Source organism: Papaver somniferum, unplaced genomic scaffold, assembly GCF_003573695.1.
Source record: "Papaver somniferum cultivar HN1 unplaced genomic scaffold, ASM357369v1 unplaced-scaffold_73, whole genome shotgun sequence".
NCBI classification, from domain to species: Eukaryota; Viridiplantae; Streptophyta; class Magnoliopsida; order Ranunculales; family Papaveraceae; genus Papaver; species Papaver somniferum.
This window is the reverse complement of record NW_020650193.1, coordinates 19,573-39,144: the sequence shown is the minus strand read 5'-3', so window position 1 is coordinate 39,144 and position 19,572 is coordinate 19,573.

Below are 19,572 nucleotides of genomic sequence, written 5' to 3'. Positions count from 1 at the left end.
ATGACATATAAAAATCCACAGAATATTTCGGTTCATTTTAACGGAAACAAAGCGTGAACCGCTACCTACGCTTTTCGGCAAAAATTGGTTTTTGTTTTCAGACCTTAAATTCAGGTCAGAACTGTACGAATGATGGATCATTCGAAAGCTTACAGATCATAGAACAATATCACATATAAAAATCCACAAAATATTTCGGTTCATTTTAACGGACACAAAGCGTGAACCTCATACCTACGCTTTTCGGCAAAAATTTGTTTTTGCTTTTCAGACCTTAAATTCAGGTCAGAACTGGACGAATGATGGTTCATTAGAAATCTTACAGATCATAAAACAATATAACATATAAAAATCCACAAAAAATTTCGGTTCATTTTAACGGAAACAAAGCGTGAAACGCTACCCTACGCTTTTCGGCATATATTGGTTTTTGCTTTTCAGACCTTAAATTCAGGTAAGAACTGGATGATTGATGGCTCATTCGAAAGCTTACAGATCATAGAACAATATCACATATAAAAATCAACAAAATATTTCGGTTCATTTTAACGGAAACAAAGCGTGAACCGCTACCTACGCTTTTCGGCAAAAATTGGTTTTTGCTTTTCAGACCTTAAATTCAGGTCAGAACTGGACGAATGATGGCTCATTAGAAAGCTTACAGATCATAGAACAATATCACATATAAAAATCCACAGAATATTTCGGTTCATTTTAACGGAAACAAAGCGTGAACCGCTACCTACGCTTTTCGGCAAAAATTGGTTTTTGCTTTTCAGACCTTAAATTCAGGTCAGAACTGGACGAATGATGGATCATTCGAAAGCTTACAGATCATAGAACAATATCACATATAAAAATCCACAGAATATTTCGGTTCATTTTAACGGAAACAAAGCGTGAACCGCTACCTACGCTTTTCGGCAAAAATTGGTTTTTGCTTTTCAGACCTTAAATGCAGGTCATAGCTGGACGAATGATGGCTCGTTGGAAAGCTTACAGATCATAGAACAATATCACATATAAAAATCCACAAAATATTTCGGTTCATTTTAACGGAAACAAAGCGTGAACCGTTACCTACGCTTTTCGGCAAAAATTGGTTTTTGCTTTTCAGACCTTAAATTCAGGTCAGAACTGGACGAATGATGGCTCGTTAGAAAGCTTACAGATCATTCAACAATATCACATATAAAAATCCACAAAATATTTCGGTTCATTTTAACGGAAACAAAGCCTGAACCGCTACCTACGCTTTTCGGCAAAAATTGGTTTTTGCTTTTCAGACCTTAAATTCAGGTCAGAACTGGACGAATGATGGCTCATTAGAAAGCTTACAGATCATAGAACAATATCACATATAAAAATCCACAAAATATTTCGGTTCATTTTAACGGAAACAAAGCGTGAACCGCTACCTACGCTTTTCGGCAAAAATTGGGTTTTTGCTTTTTAGACCTTAAACTCATGTCAGAATTGGACAAATGATGGCTCATTAGAACACTTACAGATCATAGAACATTATCACATATAAAAATCCAAAAAATATTTCGGTTCATTTTAACGGAAACAAAGCGTGAACCGCTACCTACGCTTTTCGGCAAAAATTGGTTTTTGCTTTTCAGACCTTAAATTCAGGTCAGAACTGGACAAATGATGGCTCGTTAGAAAGCTTACAGACCATAGAACAATATCACATATAAAAATCCACAAAATATTTCGGTTCATTTTAACGGAAACAAAGCGTGGACCGCTACCTACGCTTTTCGGTAAAAATTGGTTTTTGCTCTTCAGACCTTAAATTCAGGTCAGAACTTGACAAATGATGGCTCGTTAGAAAGCTTACAGATCATAGAACAATATCACATATAAAAATCCACAAAATATTTCGGTTCATTTTAACGGAAACAAAGCGTGGACCGCTACCTACGTTTTTCGGCATAAATTGGTTTTTGCTTTTCAGACCTTAAATTCAGGTCAGAACTGGACAAATGATGGCTCGTTAGAAAGCTTATAGATCATAGACCAATATCACATCTAAAAATACACAAAATATTTCGGTAACGGAAACAAAGCGTGAACTGCTACCTACGCTTTTCGGCCAAAATTGGTTTTTGCTTTTCAGACCTTAAATTCAGGTCATAACTGGGCGAATGATGGCTCGTTAGAAAGCTTACAGATCATAGAAAAATATCACATATAAAAATCCACAAAATATCTCGGTTCATTTTAACGGAAACAAAGCGTGAACCGCTACCTACGCTTTTCGGCAAAAATTGGTTTTTGCTTTTCAGACCTTAAATTCAGGTCAGAACTGGAAAAATGATGGCTCGTTAGAAATCTTACAGATCATAGAACAATATCACATATAAAAATCCACAAAATATTTCGGTTTATTTTAACGGAAACAAAGCGTGGACCGCTACCTACGCTTTTCGGCAAAAATTGGTTTTTGCTTTTCAGACATTAAATTCAGGTCAGAACTGGACGAATGATGGCTCATTAGAAAGATTACAGATCATAGAACAATATGACATATAAAAATCCACAAAATATTTCGGTTCATTTTAACGGAAACAAAGCGTGAACCGCTACCTACGCTTTTCGGCAAAAATTGGTTTTTGCTTTTCAGACCTTAAATTCAGGTCAGAACTGGACGAATGATGGCTCATTAGAAAGCTTACAGATCATATAACAATATCACATACAAAAATCCACAAAATATTTCGGTTCATTTTAACGGAAACAAAGCGTGAACCGCTACCTACGCTTTTCGGCAAAAATTGGTTTTTGCTTTTCAGACCTTAAATTCAGGTCAGAACTGGACAAATGATGGCTCATTAGAAAGATTAAAGAACATATAACAATATCACATATAAAAATCCAAAAAATATTACGGTTCATTTTAACGGAAACAAAGCGTGAACCGCTACCTACGCTTTTCGGCAAAAATTGGTTTTTGCTTTTCAGACCTTAAATTCAGGTCAGAACTGGACGAATGATGGCTCATTAGAAAGCTTACAGATCATATAACAATATCACATACAAAAATCCACAAAATATTTCGGTTCATTTTAACGGAAACAAAGCGTGAACCGCTACCTACGCTTTTCGGCAAAAATTGGTTTTATCTTTTCAGACCTTAAATTCAGGTCAGAACTGACGAATGATGGCTCATTCGAAATCTTACAGATCATAGAACAATATCACATCTAAAAAACCACAAAAATTTTCGGTTAATTTTAACGGAAACAAAGCGTGAACCGCTACCTACGCTTTTCGGCAAAAATTGGTTTTTGCTTTTCAGACCTTAAATTCAGGTCAGAACTGGACAAATGATGGCTCATTAGAAATCTTACAGATCATATAACAATATCACATATAAATACCCAAAAAATATTTCGGTTAATTTTAACGGAAACAAAGCGTGAACCTCTACCTACGCTTTTCGGCAAAAATTGGTTTTTGCTTTTTAGACCTTAAATTCAGGTCAAAACTGGACAAATGATGGCTCATTATAAACCTTACATATACTAGAACAGTATCACATATAAAAACCCAAAAAATATTTCGGTTTATTTTAACGGAAACAAAGCGTGAACCGCTACCTACGCTTTTCGGCAAAAATTGGTTTTTGTTTTTTAGACCTTAATTTCATGTCAGAATTGGACAACTGATGGCTCATTAGAACACTTACAGATCATAGAACAATATCACATATAAAAATCCACAAAATATTTCGGTTCATTTTAACGGAAACAAAGCGTGAACCGCTACCTTTGCTTTTCGGCAAAAATTGGGTTTTTGCTTTTCATACCTTAAATTCAGGTCAGAACTTGACAAATGATGTCTCGTTAGAAAGCTTACAGATCATAGAACAATATCACATATAAAAATCCACAAAATATTTCGGTTCATTTTAACGGAAACTAAGTGTGAACCGCTACCTACACTTTTCGGCAAATATTGGTTTTTGCTTTTCAGGCCTTAAATTCAGGTCAGAGCTGGACGAATGGTGTCTCATTAGAAAGCTTACAGATCTTAGAACAATATCACATATAAAAATCGACAAAATATTCCGGTTCATTTTAACGGAAACAAAGCGTGAACCGCTACCTACACTTTTCGACAAAAATTGGTTTTTGCTTTTCAGACCTTAAATTCAGGTCAGAACTGAACGAATAATGGTTCATTAGAAAGCTTACAGATCATAGAACAATATCACATATAAAAATCCCAAAAAAAATTCGGTTAATTTTAACGGAAACAAAGCGTGAACCGCTACCTACGCTTTTCGGCAAAAATTGGTTTTTGCTTTTTAGACCTTAAATTCAGGTTAAAACTGGACAAATGATGGCTCATTATAAACCTTACAGATCATAGAACAATATCACATATAAAAACCCAAAAAATATTTCGGTTCATTTGAACGGAAACAAAGCGTGAACCGCTACCTACGCTTTTCGGCAAAAATTGGTTTTTGTTTTTTAGACCTTAAATTCATGTCATAATTGGACAACTGATGGCTCATTAGAACACTTACAGATCATAGAACAATATCAAATATAAAAATCCACAAAATATTTCGGTTCATTTTAACGGAAACAAAGCGTGAACCGCTACCTACGCTTTTCGGCAAAAATTGGGTTTTTGCTTTTCAGACCGTAAATTCAGGTCAGAACTTGACAAATGATGGCTCGTTAGAAAGCTTACAGAACATAGAACAATATCACATATAAAAATCCACAAAATATTTCGGTTCATTTTAACGGAGACAAAGTGTGAACCGCTACCTACACTTTTCGGCAAATATTGGTTTTTGCTTTTCAGACCTTAAATTCAGGTCAGAGCTGGACGAATGATGGCTCATTAGAAAGATTATAGATCATAGAACAATATCACATATAAAAATCGACAAAATATTTCGGTTCATTTTAACGGAAACAAAGCGTGAACCGCTACCTACGCTTTTCGGCAAAAATTGGTTTTTGCTTTTCAGACCTTAAATTCAGGTCAGAACTGGACAAATGATGGCTCATTAGAAAACTTACAGATCATATAACAATATCACATATAAAAACCCAAAAAATATTTCGGTTAATTTTAACGGAAATAAAGCGTGAACCGCTACCTACGCTTTTCGGCAAAAATGGGTTTTTGCTTTTTAGACCTTAAATTCAGGTCAAAACTGGATAAATGATGGCTCATTATAAACCTTACAGATACTAGAACAATATCACATATAAACACCCAAAAAATATTTCGGTTTATTTTAACGGAAACAAAGTGTGAACCGCTACCTACGCTTTTCGGCAAAAATTGGTTTTTGCTTTTCAGACCTTAAATTCAGGTCATAACTGGACGAATGATGGCTCATTAGAAAGCTTACATATCATAGAACAATATCACATATAAAAATCCAAAAAATATTTCGGTTAATTTTAACGGAAACAATGCGTGAACCGCTACCTACGCTTTTCGGCAAAAAATTGGTTTTTGCTTTTCAGACCTTAAAATCATGTCAGAACTTCACAAATGATGGCTCGTTAGAAAGCTTACAGATCAAAGAACAATATCACATATAAAAATCGACAAAATATTTCGGTTCGTTTTAACGGAAACAAAGCGTGAACCGCTACCTACGCTTTTCGGCAAAAATTGGTTTTTGCTTTTCAGACCTTAAATTCAGGTCAGAACTGACGAATGATGGCTCATTCGAAATCTTACAGATCATAGAACAATATCACATATAAAAATCCACAAAATATTTCGGTTCATTTTAACGGAAACAAAGCGTGAACCGCTACCTACGCTTTTCGGCAAAAATTGGTTTTTGCTTTTCAGACCTTAAATTCAGGTCAGAACTGGACAAATGATGGCTCATTAGAAAGCTTACAGATCATATAACAATATCACATATAAATACCCAAAAATATTTCGGTTAATTTTAACGGAAACAAAGCGTGAACCGCTACCTACGCTTTTCGGCAAAAATTGGGTTTTTGCTTTTTAGACCTTAAACTCATGTCAGAATTGGACAAATGATGGCTCATTAGAACACTTACAGATCATAGAACATTATCACATATAAAAATCCAAAAAATATTTCTGTTCATTTTAACGGAAACAAAGTGTGAACCGCTACCTACGCTTTTCGGCAAAAATTGGTTTTTGCTTTTCAGACCTTAAATTCAGGTCATAACTGGAAGAATGATGACTCATTAGAAAGCTTACATATCATAGAACAATATCACATAAAAAAATCCAAAAAAAAATTCGGTTCAGTTTAACGGAAACAAAGCGTGAACCGCTACCTACGCTTTTCGGCAAAAATTGGTTTTTGCTTTTCAGACCTTAAATTCAGGTCAGAACTGGACAAATGATGGCTCATTAGAAAACTTACAGATCATATAACAATATCACATATAAAAACCCAAAAAATATTTCGGTTAATTTTAACGGAAATAAAGCGTGAACCGCTACCTACGCTTTTCGGCAAAAATGGGTTTTTGCTTTTTAGACCTTAAATTCAGGTCAAAACTGGATAAATGATGGCTCATTATAAACCTTACAGATACTAGAACAATATCACATATAAACACCCAAAAAATATTTCGGTTTATTTTAACGGAAACAAAGTGTGAACCGCTACCTACGCTTTTCGGCAAAAATTGGTTTTTGCTTTTCAGACCTTAAATTCAGGTCATAACTGGACGAATGATGGCTCATTAGAAAGCTTACATATCATAGAACAATATCACATATAAAAATCCAAAAAATATTTCGGTTAATTTTAACGGAAACAATGCGTGAACCGCTACCTACGCTTTTCGGCAAAAAATTGGTTTTTGCTTTTCAGACCTTAAAATCATGTCAGAACTTCACAAATGATGGCTCGTTAGAAAGCTTACAGATCAAAGAACAATATCACATATAAAAATCGACAAAATATTTCGGTTCGTTTTAACGGAAACAAAGCGTGAACCGCTACCTACGCTTTTCGGCAAAAATTGGTTTTTGCTTTTCAGACCTTAAATTCAGGTCAGAACTGACGAATGATGGCTCATTCGAAATCTTACAGATCATAGAACAATATCACATATAAAAATCCGCAAAAATTTTCGGTTCATTTTAACGGAAACAAAGCGTGAACCGCAACCTACGTTTTTCGGCAAAAATTGGTTTTTGCTTTTCAGACCTTAAAATCAGGTCAGAACTGGACGAATGATGGCACATTCGAAATCTTACAGATCATATAACAATATCACATATAAAAATCCCCAAAATATTCGGTTCATTTTAACAGAAACAAAGTGTGAACCGCTACCTACGCTTTTCGGCAAAAATTGGTTTTTGCTTTTCAGACCTTAAATTCAGGTCATAACTGGACAAATTATGGTTCATTAGAAATGTTACAGATCATAGAAAAATATCACATATAAAAATCCAAAAAATATTTCGGTTAATTTTAACGGAAACAAAGCGTGAACCTCTACCTACACTTTTCGGCAAATATTGGTTTTTGCTTTTCAGACCTTAAATTCAGGTCAGATCTGGACGAATGATGGCTCATTAGAAAGCTTACAGATCATAGAACAATATCACATATAAAAATACACAAAATATTTCGGTTCATTTTAATGGAAACAAAGCGTGAACCGCTACCTACGCTTTTCGGAAAAAATTGGTTTTTACTTTTCAGACCTTAAATTCAGGTCAGAACTTGACAAATGATGGCTCGTTAGAAAGCTTACATATCATAGAACAATATCACATATAAAAATCCACAAAATATCTCGGTTCATTTTAACGGAAACAAAGCGTGAACCGCTACCGCTACCTACGTTTTTCGGCAAATATTGGTTTTTGCTTTTCAGACCTTAAATTCAGGTCAGAACTGGACGAATGATGGCTCGTTAGAAAGCTTACAGATCATAGAACAATATCACATATAAAATTCCAACAAAAAATTCGGTTCAGTTTAACGGAAACAAAGCGTGAACCGCTACCTACGCTTTTCGGCAAAATTTGGTTTTTGCTTTTCAGACCTTAAATTCCGGTCAGAACTGGACAAATGATGGCTCATTAGAAACCTTGCAGATCATAGAACATTATCACATATAAAAATCCAAAAAATATTTCGATTCATTTTAACGGAAACAAAGCGTGAACCTCTCTACCTACACTTTTCGGCAAATATTTGTTTTTGCTTTTCAGATCTTAAATTCAGGTCAGATCTGGACGAATGATTGCTCATTAGAAAGCTTACAGATCATAGAACAGTATCACATATAAAAATCCACAAAATATTTCGGTTCATTTAAATGGAAACAAAGCGTGAACCGCTACCTACGCTTTTCGGCAAAAATTGGTTTTTGCTTTTCAGACCTTAAATTCATGTTAGAATTGGACAACTGATGGCTCATTAGAACACTTACAGATCATAGAACAGTATCACATATAAAAATCCACAAAATATTTCGGTTCATTTTAACGGAAACAAAGCGTGAACCGCTACCTACGCTTTTCAGCAAAAATTGGTTTTTGCTTTTCAGACCTTAAATTCAGGTCAGAACTGGACGAATGATGGCTCATTAGAAAGCTTACAGATCATAGAACAATATCACATATAAAAATCCACAAAATATTTCGGTTCATTTTAACGGAAACAAAGCGTGAACCGCTACCTACGCTTTTCGGCAAAAATTGGTTTTTGCTTTTTAGACCTTAAATTCAGGTCAAAACTGGACAAATGATGGCTCATTATAAACCTTACAGATACTAGAACAGTATCAATATAAAAACCCAAAAAATATTTCGGTTTATTTTAACGGAAACAAAGCGTGAACCGCTACCTACGCTTTTCGGCAAAAATTGGTTTTTGTTTTTTAGACCTTAAATTCATGTCAGAATTGGACAACTGATGGCTCATTAGAACACTTACAGATCATAGAACAGTATCACATATAAAAATCCACAAAATATTTCGGTTCATTTTAACGGAAACAAAGCGTGAACCGCTACCTACGCTTTTCGGCAAAAATTGGGTTTTTGCTTTTTAGACCTTAAACTCATGTCAGAATTGGACAAATGATGGCTCATTAGAACACTTACAGATCATAGAACATTATCACATATAAAAATCCAAAAAATATTTCTGTTCATTTTAACGAAAACAAAGTGTGAACCGCTACCTACGCTTTTCGGCAAAAATTGGTTTTTGCTTTTCAGACCTTAAATTCAGGTCATAACTGGAAGAATGATGACTCATTAGAAAGCTTACATATCATAGAACAATATCACATATAAAAATCCAAAAAAAAATTCGGTTCAGTTTAACGGAAACAAAGCGTGAACCGCTACCTACGCTTTTCGGCAAAAATTGGTTTTTGCTTTTCAGACCTTAAATTCAGGTCAGAACTGACGAATGATGGCTCATTCGAAAGCTTACAGATCATAGAACAATATCACATATAAAAATCCAAAAAAAAATTCGGTTCAATTTAACGGAAACAAAGCGTGAACCGCTACCTACGCTTTTCGGCAAAATTTGGTTTTTGCTTTTTAGACCTTAAATTCCGGTCAGAACTGGACAAATGATGGCTCATTAGAAACCTTGCAGATCATAGAACATTATCACATATAAAAATCCAAAAAATATTTCGATTCATTTTAACGGAAACAAAGCGTGAACCTCTCTACCTACACTTTTCGGCAAATATTTGTTTTTGCTTTTCAGATCTTAAATTCAGGTCAGATCTGGACAAATGATTGCTCATTAGAAAGCTTACAGATCATAGAACAGTATCACATATAAAAATCCACAAAATATTTCGGTTCATTTAAATGGAAACAAAGCGTGAACCGCTACCTACGCTTTTCGGCAAAAATTGGTTTTTGCTTTTCAGACCTTAAATTCATGTTAGAATTGGACAACTGATGGCTCATTAGAACACTTACAGATCATAGAACAGTATCACATATAAAAATCCACAAAATATTTCGGTTCATTTTAACGGAAACAAAGCGTGAACCGCTACCTACGCTTTTCAGCAAAAATTGGTTTTTGCTTTTCAGACCTTAAATTCAGGTCAGAACTGGACGAATGATGGCTCATTAGAAAGCTTACAGATCATAGAACAATATCACATATAAAAATCCACAAAATATTTCGGTTCATTTTAACGGAAACAAAGCGTGAACCGCTACCTACGCTTTTCGGCAAAAATTGGGTTTTTGCTTTTTAGACCTTAAACTCATGTCAGAATTGGACAAATGATGGCTCATTAGAACACTTATAGATCATAGAACAGTATTACATATAAAAATCCACAAAATATTTCGGTTCATTTTAACGGAAACAAAGTGTGAACCGCTACCTACGCTTTTCGGCAAAAATTGGATTTTGCATTTCAGACCTTAAATTCAGGTCATAACTGGATGAATGATGGCTCATTAGAAAGCTTACAGATCATAGAATAATATCACATATAAAAATCCAAAAAATATTTCGGTTAATTTTAACGGAAACAAAGCGTGAACCGCTCGCTACCTACGCTTTTCGGCAAAAATTGGTTTTTGTTTTTTAGACCTTAAATTCATGTCAGAATTGGACAACTGATGGCTCATTAGAACACTTACAGATCATAGAACAGTATCACATATAAAAATCCACAAAATATTTCGGTTCATTTTAACGGAAACAAAGCGTGAACCGCTACCTACGCTTTTCGGCAAAAATTGGGTTTTTGCTTTTTAGACCTTAAACTCATGTCAGAATTGGACAAATGATGGCTCATTAGAACACTTACAGATCATAGAACATTATCACATATAAAAATCCAAAAAATATTTCTGTTCATTTTAACGGAAACAAAGTGTGAACCGCTACCTACGCTTTTCGGCAAAAATTGGTTTTTGCTTTTCAGACCTTAAATTCAGGTCATAACTGGACGAATGATGGCTCATTAGAAAGCTTACATATCATAGAACAATATCACATATAAAAATCCAAAAAATATTTCGGTTCATTTTAACGGAAACAAAGCGTGAACCGCTACCTACGCTTTTCGGAAAAAATTGGTTTATGCTTTTCAGACCTTATATTCAGGTCAGAACTGGACGAATGATGGTTCATTAGAGAGCTTAAAGATCATATAACAATATCACATATAAAAATCCAAAAAATATTTCGGTTAATTTTAACGGAAACAAAGCGTGAACCGCTACCTACACTTTTCGGCAAATATTGGTTTTTGCTTTTCAGACCTTAAATTCAGGTCAGAGATGGACGAATGATGGCTAATTAGAAAGCTTACAGATCATAGAACAATATCACATATAAAAATCGACAAAATATTTCGGTTCATTTTAACGGAAACAAAGCGTGAACCGCTACCTACACTTTTCGGCAAATATTGGTTTTTGCTTTTCAGACCTTAAATTCAGGTCAGATCTGGACGAATGATGGCTCATTAGAAAGCTTACAGATCATAGAACAATATCACATATAAAAATCCACAAAATATTTCGGTTCATTTTAACGGAAACAAAGCGTGAACCGCTACCTACGCTTTTCGGCAAAAATTGGTTTTTGCTTTTCAGACCTTAAATTCAGGTCAGAACTGGACAAATGATGGCTCATTAGAAAGCTTACAGATCATATAACAATATCACATATAAATACCCAAAAATATTTCGGTTAATTTTAACGGAAACAAAGCGTGAACCGCTACCTACGCTTTTCGGCAAAAATTGGGTTTTTGCTTTTTAGACCTTAAACTCATGTCAGAATTGGACAAATGATGGCTCATTAGAACACTTACAGATCATAGAACATTATCACATATAAAAATCCAAAAAATATTTCTGTTCATTTTAACGGAAACAAAGTGTGAACCGCTACCTACGCTTTTCGGCAAAAATTGGTTTTTGCTTTTCAGACCTTAAATTCAGGTCATAACTGGAAGAATGATGACTCATTAGAAAGCTTACATATCATAGAACAATATCACATAAAAAAATCCAAAAAAAAATTCGGTTCAGTTTAACGGAAACAAAGCGTGAACCGCTACCTACGCTTTTCGGCAAAAATTGGTTTTTGCTTTTCAGACCTTAAATTCAGGTCAGAACTGACGAATGATGGCTCATTCGAAATCTTACAGATCATAGAACAATATCACATATAAAAATCCAAAAAAAATTTCGGTTCAATTTAACGGAAACAAAGCGTGAACCGCTACCTACGCTTTTCGGCAAAATTTGGTTTTTGCTTTTCAGACCTTAAATTCCGGTCAGAACTGGACAAATGATGGCTCATTAGAAACCTTGCAGATCATAGAACATTATCACATATAAAAATCCAAAAAATATTTCGATTCATTTTAACGGAAACAAAGCGTGAACCTCTCTACCTACGCTTTTCGGCAAAAATTGGTTTTTGCGTTTCAGACCTTAAATTCAGGTCAGAACTGGACGAATGATGGCTCATTAGAACACTTACAGATCATAGAAAAGTATCACACATAAAAATCCACAAAATATTTCGGTTCATTTTAACGGAAACAAAGCGTGAACCGCTACCTACGCTTTTCGGGAAAAATTGGGTTTTTGCTTTTTAGACCTTAAACTCATGTCAGAATTGGACAAATGATGGCTCATTAGAACACTTATAGATCATAGAACAGTATTACATATAAAAATCCACAAAATATTTCGGTTCATTTTAACGGAAACAAAGTGTGAACCGCTACCTACGCTTTTCGGCAAAAATTGGATTTTGCTTTTCAGACCTTAAATTCAGGTCATAACTGGACGAATGATGGCTCATTAGAAAGCTTACAGGTCATAGAATAATATCACATATAAAAATCCAAAAAATATTTCGGTTAATTTTAACGGAAACAAAGCGTGAACCGCTCGCTACCTACGCTTTTCGGCAAAAATTGGTTTTTGTTTTTTAGACCTTAAATTCATGTCAGAATTGGACAACTGATGGCTCATTAGAACACTTACAGATCATAGAACAGTATCACATATAAAAATCCACAAAATATTTCGGTTCATTTTAACGGAAACAAAGCGTGAACCGCTACCTACGCTTTTCGGCAAAAATTGGGTTTTTGCTTTTTAGACCTTAAACTCATGTCAGAATTGGACAAATGATGGCTCATTAGAACACTTACAGATCATAGAACATTATCACATATAAAAATCCAAAAAATATTTCTGTTCATTTTAACGGAAACAAAGTGTGAACCGCTACCTACGCTTTTCGGCAAAAATTGGTTTTTGCTTTTCAGACCTTAAATTCAGGTCATAACTGGAAGAATGATGACTCATTAGAAAGCTTACATATCATAGAACAATATCACATATAAAAATCCAAAAAAAAATTCGGTTCAGTTTAACGGAAACAAAGCGTGAACCGCTACCTACGCTTTTCGGCAAAAATTGGTTTTTGCTTTTCAGACCTTAAATTCAGGTCAGAACTGACGAATGATGGCTCATTCGAAATCTTACAGATCATAGAACAATATCACATATAAAAATCCAAAAAAAATTTCGGTTCAATTTAACGGAAACAAAGCGTGAACCGCTACCTACGATTTTCGGCAAAATTTGGTTTTTGCTTTTCAGACCTTAAATTCCGGTCAGAACTGGACAAATGATGGCTCATTAGAAACCTTGCAGATCATAGAACATTATCACATATAAAAATCCAAAAAATATTTCGATTCATTTTAACGGAAACAAAGCGTGAACCTCTCTACCTACGCTTTTCGGCAAAAATTGGTTTTTGCGTTTCAGACCTTAAATTCAGGTCAGAACTGGACGAATGATGGCTCATTAGAACACTTACAGATCATAGAAAAGTATCACATATAAAAATCCACAAAATATTTCGGTTCATTTTAACGGAAACAAAGCGTGAACCGCTACCTACGCTTTTCGGCAAAAATTGGGTTTTTGCTTTTTAGACCTTAAACTCATGTCAGAATTGGACAAATGATGGCTCATTAGAACACTTATAGATCATAGAACAGTATTACATATAAAAATCCACAAAATATTTCGGTTCATTTTAACGGAAACAAAGTGTGAACCGCTACCTACGCTTTTCGGCAAAAATTGGATTTTGCTTTTCAGACCTTAAATTCATGTCATAACTGGACGAATGATGGCTCATTAGAACACATACAGATCATAGAACAGTATCACATATAAAAATCCACAAAATATTTCGGTTCATTTTAACGGAAACAAAGCGTGAACTGCTACCTACGCTTTTCAGCAAAAATTGGATTTTGCTTTTCAGACCTTAAATTCAGGTCATAACTGGACGAATGATGGCTCATTAGAAAGCTTACAGATCATAGAATAATATCACATATAAAAATCCAAAAAATATTTCGGTTAATTTTAATGGAAACAAAGCGTGAACCGCTCGCTACCTACGCTTTTCGGCAAAAATTGGGTTTTTGCTTTTTAGACCTTAAACTCATGTCAGAATTGGACAAATGATGGCTCATTAGAACACTTACAGATCATAGAACATTATCACATATAAAAATCCAAAAAATATTTCTGTTCATTTTAACGGAAACAAAGTGTGAACCGCTACCTACGCTTTTCGGCAAAAATTGGTTTTTGCTTTTCAGACCTTAAATTCAGGTCATAACTGGACGAATGATGTCTCATTAGAAAGCTTACATATCATAGAACAATATCACATATAAAAATCCAAAAAAAAATTCGGTTCAGTTTAACGGAAACAAAGCGTGAACCGCTACCTACGCTTTTTGGCAAAAATTGGTTATTGCTTTTCAGACCTTAAATTCAGGTCAGAACTGACGAATGATGGCTCATTCGAAATCTTACAGATCATAGAACAATATCACATATAAAAATCCAAAAAAAATTTCGGTTCAATTTAACGGAAACAAAGCGTGAACCGCTACCTACGCTTTTCGGCAAAATTTGGTTTTTGCTTTTCAGACCTTAAATTCAGGTCAGAACTGGACAAATGATGGCTCATTAGAAACCTTGCAGATCATAGAACATTATCACATATAAAAATCCAAAAAATATTTCGATTCATTTTAACGGAAACAAAGCGTGAACCTCTCTACCTACACTTTTCGGCAAATATTTGTTTTTGCTTTTCAGACCTTAAATTCAGGTCAGATTTGGACGAATGATTGCTCATTAGAAAGCTTACAGATCATAGAACAGTATCACATATAAAAATCCACAAAATATTTCGGTTCATTTAAATGGAAACAAAGCGTGAACCGCTACCTACGCTTTTCAGCAAAAATTGGTTTTTGCTTTTCAGACCTTAAATTCAGGTCAGAACTGGACGAATGATGGCTCATTAGAAAGCTTACAGATCATAGAACAATATCACATATAAAAATCCACAAAATATTTCGGTTCATTTTAACGGAAACAAAGCGTGAACCGCTACCTACGCTTTTCGGCAAAAATTGGGTTTTTGCTTTTTAGACCTTAAACTCATGTCAGAATTGGACAAATGATGGCTCATTAGACTACTTATAGATCATAGAACAGTATTACATATAAAAATCCACAAAATATTTCGGTTCATTTTAACGGAAACAAAGCGTGAACCGCTACCTACGCTTTTCGGGAAAAATTGGGTTTTTGCTTTTTAGACCTTAAACTCATGTCAGAATTGGACAAATGATGGCTCATTAGAACACTTATAGATCATAGAACAGTATTACATATAAAAATCCACAAAATATTTCTGTTCATTTTAACGGAAACAAAGTGTGAACCGCTACCTACGCTTTTCGGCAAAAATTGGATTTTGCTTTTCAGACCTTAAATTCAGGTCATAACTGGACGAATGATGGCTCATTAGAAAGCTTACAGATCATAGAATAATATCACATATAAAAATCCAAAAAATATTTCGGTTAATTTTAATGGAAACAAAGCGTGAACCGCTCGCTACCTACGCTTTTCGGCAAAAATTGGTTTTTGTTTTTTAGACCTTAAATTCATGTCAGAATTGGACAACTGATGGCTCATTAGAACACTTACAGATCATAGAACAGTATCACATATAAAAATCCACAAAATATTTCGGTTCATTTTAACGGAAACAAAGCGTGAACCGCTACCTACGCTTTTCGGCAAAAATTGGGTTTTTGCTTTTTAGACCTTAAACTCATGTCAGAATTGGACAAATGATGGCTCATTAGAACACTTACAGATCATAGAACATTATCACATATAAAAATCCAAAAAATATTTCTGTTCATTTTAACGGAAACAAAGTGTGAACCGCTACCTACGCTTTTCGGCAAAAATTGGTTTTTGCTTTTCAGACCTTAAATTCAGGTCATAACTGGACGAATGATGGCTCATTAGAAAGCTTACATATCATAGAACAATATCACATATAAAAATCCAAAAAAAAATTCGGTTCAGTTTAACGGAAACAAAGCGTGAACCGCTACCTACGCTTTTCGGCAAAAATTGGTTTTTGCTTTTCAGACCTTAAATTCAGGTCAGAACTGACGAATGATGGCTCATTAGAAAGCTTACAGATCATAGAACAATATCACATATAAAAATCCAAAAAAAAATTCGATTCAATTTAACGGAAACAAAGCGTGAACCGCTACCTACGCTTTTCGGCAAAATTTGGTTTTTGCTTTTTAGACCTTAAATTCCGGTCAGAACTGGACAAATGATGGCTCATTAGAAACCTTGCAGATCATAGAACATTATCACATATAAAAATCCAAAAAATATTTCGATTCATTTTAACGGAAACAAAGCGTGAACCGCTACTTACGCTTTTCGGCAAAAATTGGTTTTTGCTTTTCAGACCTTAAATTCATGTCAGAATTGGACAACTGATGGCTCCTTAGAACACTTACAGATCATAGAAAAGTATCACATATAAAAATCCACAAAATATTTCGGTTCATTTTAACGGAAACAAAGCGTGAACCGCTACCTACGCTTTTCAGCAAATATTGGTTTTTGCTTTTCAGACCTTAAATTCAGGTCAGAACTGGACGAATGATGGCTCATTAGAAAGCTTACAGATCATAGAACAATATCACATGTAAAAATCCACAAAATATTTCGGTTCATTTTAACGGAAACAAAGCGTGAACCGCTACCTACGCTTTTCGGCAAAAATTGGTTATTGCTTTTCAGACCTTAAATTCAGGTCAGAACTGACGAATGATGGCTCATTCGAAATCTTACATATCATAGAACAATATCACATATAAAAATCCAAAAAAAAATTCGGTTCAGTTTAACGGAAACAAAGCGTGAACCGCTACCTACGCTTTTTGGCAAAAATTGGTTATTGCTTTTCAGACCTTAAATTCAGGTCAGAACTGACGAATGATGGCTCATTCGAAATCTTACAGATCATAGAACAATATCACATATAAAAATCCAAAAAAAAATTCGGTTCAATTTAACGGAAACAAAGCGTGAACCGCTACCTACGCTTTTCGGCAAAATTTGGTTTTTGCTTTTCAGACCTTAAATTCAGGTCAGAACTGGACAAATGATGGCTCATTAGAAACCTTGCAGATCATAGAACATTATCACATATAAAAATCCAAAAAATATTTCGATTCATTTTAACGGAAACAAAGCGTGAACCTCTCTACCTACACTTTTCGGCAAATATTTGTTTTTGCTTTTCAGACCTTAAATTCAGGTCAGATTTGGACGAATGATTGCTCATTAGAAAGCTTACAGATCATAGAACAGTATCACATGTAAAAATCCACAAAATATTTCTGTTCATTTTAACGGAAACAAAGTGTGAACCGCTACCTACGCTTTTCGGCAAAAATTGGATTTTGCTTTTCAGACCTTAAATTCAGGTCATAACTGGACGAATGATGGCTCATTAGAAAGCTTACAGATCATAGAATAATATCACATATAAAAATCCAAAAAATATTTCGGTTAATTTTAATGGAAACAAAGCGTGAACCGCTCGCTACCTACGCTTTTCGGCAAAAATTGGTTTTTGTTTTTTAGACCTTAAATTCATGTCAGAATTGGACAACTGATGGCTCATTAGAACACTTACAGATCATAGAACAGTATCACATATAAAAATCCACAAAATATTTCGGTTCATTTTAACGGAAACAAAGCGTGAACCGCTACCTACGCTTTTCGGCAAAAATTGGGTTTTTGCTTTTTAGACCTTAAACTCATGTCAGAATTGGACAAATGATGGCTCATTAGAACACTTACAGATCATAGAACATTATCACATATAAAAATCCAAAAAATATTTCTGTTCATTTTAACGGAAACAAAGTGTGAACCGCTACCTACGCTTTTCGGCAAAAATTGGTTTTTGCTTTTCAGACCTTAAATTCAGGTCATAACTGGACGAATGATGGCTCATTAGAAAGCTTACATATCATAGAACAATATCACATATAAAAATCCAAAAAATATTTCGGTTCATTTTAACGGAAACAAAGCGTGAACCGCTACCTACGCTTTTCGGAAAAAATTGGTTTATGCTTTTCAGACCTTATATTCAGGTCAGAACTGGACGAATGATGGTTCATTAGAGAGCTTAAAGATCATATAACAATATCACATATAAAAATCCAAAAAATATTTCGGTTAATTTTAACGGAAACAAAGCGTGAACCGCTACCTACACTTTTCGGCAAATATTGGTTTTTGCTTTTCAGACCTTAAATTCAGGTCAGAGATGGACGAATGATGGCTAATTAGAAAGCTTACAGATCATAGAACAATATCACATATAAAAATCGACAAAATATTTCGGTTCATTTTAACGGAAACAAAGCGTGAACCGCTACCTACACTTTTCGGCAAATATTGGTTTTTGCTTTTCAGACCTTAAATTCAGGTCAGATCTGGACGAATGATGGCTCATTAGAAAGATTACAGATCATAGAACAATATCACATATAAAAATCCACAAAATATTTCGGTTCATTTTAACGGAAACAAAGCGTGAACCGCTACCTACGCTTTTCGGCAAAAATTGGTTTTTGCTTTTCAGACCTTAAATTCAGGTCAGAACTGGGCGAATGATGGCTCATTAGAAAGCTTACAGATCATAGAACAATATCACATATAAAAATCCACAAAATAGTTCGGTTCATTTTAACGGAAACAAAGCGTGAACCGCTACCTACGCTTTTCGGCAAAAATTGGTTTTTGATTTTCAGACCTTAAATTCAGGTCAGAACTGGATGATTGATGGCTCATTCGAAATCTTACAGATCATAGAACAATATCACATATAAAAATCCACAGAATATTTCGGTTCATTTTAACGGAAACAAAGCGTGAACCGCTACCTACGCTTTTCGGCAAAAATTGGTTTTTGCTTTTCAGACCTTAAATTCAGGTCAGAACTGGACGAATGATGGATCATTTGAAAGCTTACAGATCATAGAACAATATCACATATAAAAATCCACAAAATATTTCGGTTCATTTTAACGGACACAAAGCGTGAACCGCTACCTACGCTTTTCGGCAAAAATTGGTTTTTGTTTTCAG